The sequence below is a fragment of the Paralichthys olivaceus genome, chromosome 11, assembly GCF_024713975.1.
Source record: "Paralichthys olivaceus isolate ysfri-2021 chromosome 11, ASM2471397v2, whole genome shotgun sequence".
NCBI lineage: Eukaryota > Metazoa > Chordata > Actinopteri > Pleuronectiformes > Paralichthyidae > Paralichthys > Paralichthys olivaceus.
The window spans coordinates 5,286,279-5,292,699 of record NC_091103.1 but is presented as its reverse complement, the minus strand read 5'-3'; the positions used below and the strand labels follow the sequence as shown (position 1 = coordinate 5,292,699).

At 42.1% G+C, this 6,421-nt stretch overlaps 1 protein-coding gene across 2 annotated transcripts in view; it reads left to right on the top strand.

The window, feature by feature from the left end:
- The first annotated feature begins 596 nt into the window (after window positions 1–596).
- acsl3a (acyl-CoA synthetase long chain family member 3a) overlaps window positions 597–6,421 on the top strand; it is a 29,378-nt gene continuing 23,553 nt past the window's right edge. Inside the window, exon 1 of one of the 2 annotated variants that reach the window (XM_069534353.1) lies at window positions 597–799. The gene's annotated coding sequence lies outside the window, so the exon portion shown is untranslated. The remainder of the gene's footprint in view (window positions 800–6,421) is intronic. The other variant, XM_069534354.1, reaches the window with a different exon arrangement.

Genomic DNA, 6,421 nt, shown 5'->3' with positions numbered 1-6,421 from the left:
GCTAGACACACTTTCACAGCTCAGTGCTTTCTTTGGTCTGTAAAAATGTAAAAGTCGACTGAGCAACATCAGCCCCCTAGGACCTGAAGAGGGAGCTGAACATCAGCTTCCCTCACCTAAAAAGTCCAGCAGATAAGCTTCTCCATCACTCCACCAAACAGTGGAGTAGGTGATGAGCACCTGTATGTTTTGATCCTTGTTTAGTTTGAGATTTATTTGCTGCTTATGCATAGTTTTTAGATTAGTGTTCTATTTCATTGCTGCTCAGTACATAGTTTCAGTTCCCTTTGACGTACCTCTGACTGTGGAATTTCAACTCTCCTTATCCAATAATCAAACGTCCTGAACATTCAATGCACATTTCTAATGTTCATATCTTCTTCTAGATCTTAGATTTGTTTTAAATTTGTGTAATCACAGTGTGTGTGTGTGTGTGTGTGTGCGTGTGTGACCGTCAGTAACCCACAGTCACCTCTTGCCCTGCTCCCATTATTTGGGCCCGGCCCCTTGCACGCGCCACCGCAGCGAGTCCAATCATAACGCGGGGAATATCCCCCCCCCACCCCCCACCCCCCACTCTGCTCAATCACTTCCGGTTTCGGGCAGCGGAGGAAACGCGCCACCGGCGGACAAATTAAGAGCCTGTTGTTGAATTAATGTCGGAGAGACTCTGCCGCTGCCGCCGCCGCACACTGAGCTGCCGCACACCGGGCTGTGGCTGTCGTCCCCGCCGCAGCTGAGAGCTGGATCACCCGCTGACACACAGGCACAGAGCCGGGAGCCGGGGAACCTTCCGTCGGTGAGTCTTCACTTCGCACCGGTGCCGTTTCACCGACGCGTGTTTCGGTTCCACCGCCCAGATGTGCGCGGATGCTGCGCTCAGGTCAAGCTGTCCGAGGTAGACAGAGACTGCAGGGGAAGTACCGGGGTCATTCTGGTAGAAATTAAAATACTTGGTGATGTTACTAACTCAGGGAAGACTCCTTCGTGAAATGTATTAAGATTAAATTCATGTTTAATTTCCCTCAGATAAATGCGCCTGTTCTGAATGTGTCACCTGTTTCAGCTGCTGATAAAACGTTTTTATACGAAAGGTTGTAATTACATCAGATGACCAGTTCCTTACTCGGTGTTTTGTTTGTTAATATCAGTGGCAGTATATTTTACAAATGGGCATTTAAGTGTTTTATTGTGAAATTCAGCACCGGATCTTGTAATGAGATTACAGCTGGTTTGACATCAGTCAGTGTGGGATGTTGCAGAGTGAACATCTGTGGCTCACTGCTGAGACCAAATAATGACATTAAACTCCTCGTCCATCTTTGTTTTCTAATCACTGAGATTTAACAAGGAACAATAACAATGATGCTCGTGAAACTGACTAATAATTATTTATGTATTCATTAAGTTAATTTAGTATAAACTTAGTCTTGTTTAAATTGCAAAACAAATAGGTAAAACCTTTTGCAGCATGCATTTGAATCAAGGGCCACAAGTGACAATCTGTGTCACCTCCCAGCAATCCTCACCCACCTTTATAACCTCTGGCTGTCGGCCTCTGTTTACTCAGCTGAAGTGAGTCTGTGGCAGTGGTTTGTACTGTGTGTTCACGCGAGCACATGTTTCTCAGATGCTGGAGCGAGGCACACGAGTCTGCATTGTTACCGTGTTATATATAACAAATCATTTTTAATATCCCATCTATTGGAAAATGTCAAAGTTTTCTCATTTCACCTGTGATAAAGACAATCACAGTAAATCAGATGCAGATGAAGGATTCTCAGATGCTCCAGCAACAATTTTCGATCAATTCCAGAGGCCTACAGTAGAGAGAGGATTCGTTTGGGGACTGGCATGTGTGACGGTAGTTTATGTCACCATGCACACACACACACGGAAGCAGAGAAAAGCCGCAGTCTGAGCCACATAATCCAACCAATTGTGTTTTGTGCTTTCGCGCTCAGTGAAATAACAATTAAAACTCTCATTAGTTGTTTCGCAAGCATTTGATTATGTCATTATTTGAAACAGGCAAATGCACTTCATGTGTGCAAAATTGTTCTGCACCCACACGCCCCACCCACACGTACAAACAAATCACATGCACCTCCTTTCACACACACACACACACACACACACACACACACACACACACACACACACACACACACACACACACACACACACACACACACACACACACACACACACACACTCACACACTCACACACACATAAACAATCTGACCCTGTGGTGTGTTGCCGGTCGTTTCACCACAATGGCCACGTTGAAGCTTCTGCAAGACTTCAGCCTGCCTGTTTAGCCGAGTGGGTGAAAGCACAATGACGTTGACTCACAAAAGACCCCATTGACACAATCTCTTAAGGAAGCAATGATTCCCTCATGCACACAAACACACACATGTGCCTGCTCACCCCACTGCTACGTAGACCATGCCACAATATTACTCAATTTAATCCAGTGGACGGAGGCTGCCTGCAAAGCGCCTGCTCATTGCATAAAGCCACCCATTAAGCAACTACCAGTTTGCACATTGTGGCTAAATGCTTCTTGTTATTTAAGTGAAGAGATTAGAGTCGGGGCTCGCTCCTGTGCCACTGTGGTGCAAATTAGGGTCTTGACCTTTTGCTGAGACAGGAAAGTGTTGGCCCTTGTTAATCAGGTTTTGTGCGGTTTGAACTTTCAGAGAGCCCGAGCCTGCTTGTCGTGCACATAGATTTTGAATGATATGCTACTCACACAGATGCAGGTTAGGATCTGTACCTGCACTCATGCATAAGCAATGGCTTGAGTGCAGCGTTTAGCAGACATTACTATTGTCCTCATTATTCTAGTTGAGGGTCCCTCCCTTCTGTGGCCACATCTGCTTATCTGCCCCTGTGTAATCTGACCACTGGTACTGCACAGTAGCATTTGATGCCCACATTGAGTCTGAAGCCGTAACAGGTTTCTTCCAGTTATTGAGAGTTTTTTCTCTCCACAGTCGCCAAAGTGCTGCTCATTGTAGGAACTGTTGGGTTTCGCTATAATTTTTAAGGTCTTGACCTAACGTGCCTTGAGATAATGTATATTATGATTTGGCACGATACAAATAAAGTTGAATTGAAATATTTAATGGAGAATTAATCAATGCAAATTTTATTGATGGACACACGGCTTTAGTTGCTGTTCTCTGGTTTGAATCATAGTGTCATGAATATAAACTTCACTTTAGGCTGAAGTGCTTCCTCCTATAATTTCAGAAAATGCCTTTCGAACACAGTGCTTGGAGGCGAGGATGAGACACACATTTCGACAGATTAGTCAAATGAAGTCAACAGCCTCCAGAGTTTCCTGTTATTTAAGACCCCGGTCATCCCAAGCTGTTTGAACCGCCAGCACAGGCGGCCGGTGCCGAAACAGCTGAGAGGGACAGCTGAAGGACAGCAGAGGATGGGGGCGTCTTTGAATTGTAGACGATGAGGTGGTGTGATGATTAGAGGGTGTTGACCTTTTCAAATGTATAAATGTCATCTTGTAGAGTAATCCCAAAGGATCGACTCTATGTTGGCCCTGAAAGGTTCCAGATGGTTTGAAACACTGGGTGGTGTACTAATTCATATTCAACCCATAAATGTAGATCATTTAAGCAGTATCTCTTTAATATCTCTTGGTTTGTGGTCAAGCAGAAAATCCAATGACATAAGTTTATGCATCGGCACATTGTGATGGGTACACTTTATTTTCTCCGCAAAAATAAGAAGGTTCAATTCAACTTTATTTCATTGTACTTGTATACATAAAACATATGGTCTTGTCATTCCAAGACACAAAGATCAGACACTGAGAATGGAATTAGGATGTTGCTGGACGGTTATTACAATGAGAGAGTTTGTATTTTCTTTAGTTAAAGCTGTTTCAGCCTCGCATCCAGCCTAATAGGTATATTAATATGTTTTTACAGCTGACCTAAGTCATCTTCATAAAACAAAAGTGGAAGAAGTTTGCCATCGTCCTGCTCTGTGAATTAGTTTCCTCTAGTCTGAGAGTTTGTTTCCTCCAGTTGAACCCACTAATCCTCTGTGGCCTCTATTTCATTGACTTTCTGCAAAAAGATGTGAGTGTACAAGAGACAGTCAAAGCAAACACTGGATGATAAAATGTGGCAGGGAGCATTATCAGTTCCACCTTTATGTATGTTTTTTGATAAGCTGTGGTGTCCTGTGATGAAGCAAGGCTTCCTGGGTGAGTAACGAGAAACCAGGCAGAACAATGGCGCTGTAGAGAATGGAGTCAACATCCCACAGGGAACAGATGGTAGTCCAGGAGAAAGCTGCTGGTTAAGTCCTTGATTTATTTATGTGTCTCAAAGGGACACTTGACGGATGAGTGTATTTTGGAGGGAGGGTTCAGTGGACAGTTTTGACAGGGGAAGGATGTGGTGCTTCAGGGGAGCAAGCTGAGCCTCTCTCTCTTGTAAATAATAAATGACTTCTGTGGAATTAGATTGTTTAGTGGCCTTTTTTGCCATTTCAACCTGTTTTTTGAACATCGAATAATTCATTAAAACTAAATGTACTTTAAAAATTTACATTTGAACAAACATGAGTGTGATAAGAGCTACCTAAAGTGACAGAAGCCATCTTTGAAAGAACATTTATTTGACTCTTTAGTTCTGTCAAAGTCCCATCCACTAACATAAAGGAGGAGTCGAGATTTATGAGCACTAATGCATCCAGCCACTAGGGGACGATTGAGGTGCTTTGGCTTCACTTTATATATAGTTTAATGTTGGTACACTCTTCTTCAGATGGAAATTAATCAGATTTAATAACAGTACATAATGTTTATACATCCAGTTTTACTTTACATCACAACCTTACATAAATGAATTGTCTAAATATCATAGTCTGCTCAGTTAATGTGTGTTTTTTACTTCTCTTCATTTGCTCAGCTCATCTCAGATTTGAGGTTATATATGAGGAGCATTTTGTAAGAGGATTGTTTCTGGGGTTTTCAATGAGGGAGAGGATTTGGTTTAGTTGCTACTTAAATGTCAAAAAGAAATATAAATAAATAATTATTCAAAGTAAATCATTTTAATACAGTTTCCACTGTATGTCTTAAAATATGTTAAAATACTCCATCTGAGGAGGCAAACTGAGAACAGCTGTGACAACAACCAGTGAGGTACTTAACCATAATGCTGGTGTCAAATTGCAATAGCACAGAATGTATCAGGCACTGATGTGCACAAAATTACTGCACAACACCAAACACTGGAAACTGTCAATTACAGGAAGGTGGTATGAATGTGAAGTCAGATTTGCTATTTATTTATTTATTATATATTATTGGATTTGATTTGAAGTATTTTGCTTGTAATAGATTTACACACTCACACACACACATATATATATATATATATATATATAAGAGTATTCTTAATTAAAGCAGATATAGAAATAAATAATAATAAAGCTTTTAAATGGACCTTGAGTTGATAAACAGACCTGTTCTGTAATAGTTCAAGTTTAAAAGTGAACTCTCAAGCTCAGCTTAGACCGTAACGGTGGAGAATTGATGTCTATACTGTTGCACATGTGACAGTATAGACATCAATTCTCAATTAACATACAGCTGGCTTCTTCATTGATCAAAGAAAGGGTTCCTTTGAAAAAACATGTTAACATTTTTCAAAGCAGTTTAGCAGGGTTGTCTGTGTGTACTTTGCTTGTTCTCCCTATGTCTCTGTATTCTCCATGTACTCTGGCTACCTCCCACAAAGACATGCAGATTAGGGTTAGGTCAATTGGAGAATTAAATTTACTGTAAGTATGAAAGTGAGAGTGAATGGTTGTTTGTCTCTGTATGTTGGTTTTGTGTTACGCTGGCGGCCTGTCCAGGGTGTGCACCACCTCTCGCCCAATGTCAGCTGGGGTATAGGCTCCAGGTCCCCCTGAGACCCTCAAAGCATGAGCCGTATGACTGGATAGACAGTAGTTTACTAAAGTTTCCCAAAGCCATATTGAGAACACACTAGTATAGCAGTTTTAGGAAACCTGTGGATCAGGATGACGACCTTAGAAGTGAGACTGTTCAGGACTCTGGACAGCTCCCACCCGCTGCCAGCACCTCCAGCCTCCATCACAAACCGTGTGTCTGTGTGAAACAGTGGTGTTAACGAAACTAGGAAGTTATGTGACTTTAGAAGAAAGACACACATTTGAAGCACATGCTTTTCACACAGTTTAGTTAAATGTGTGACGGCCAACCTTATTACACACTCTGTAAATCTTGATGGAGGGTAATGTGTGACCTGGTACTGACGCTGAGTTCATGTGCTGCGGACGCAGGAATCGCTGGGAACATTTAAAGCACAGAGCCAATGTGTTTGCCAGTCATAAAACCTCTCTTCTGC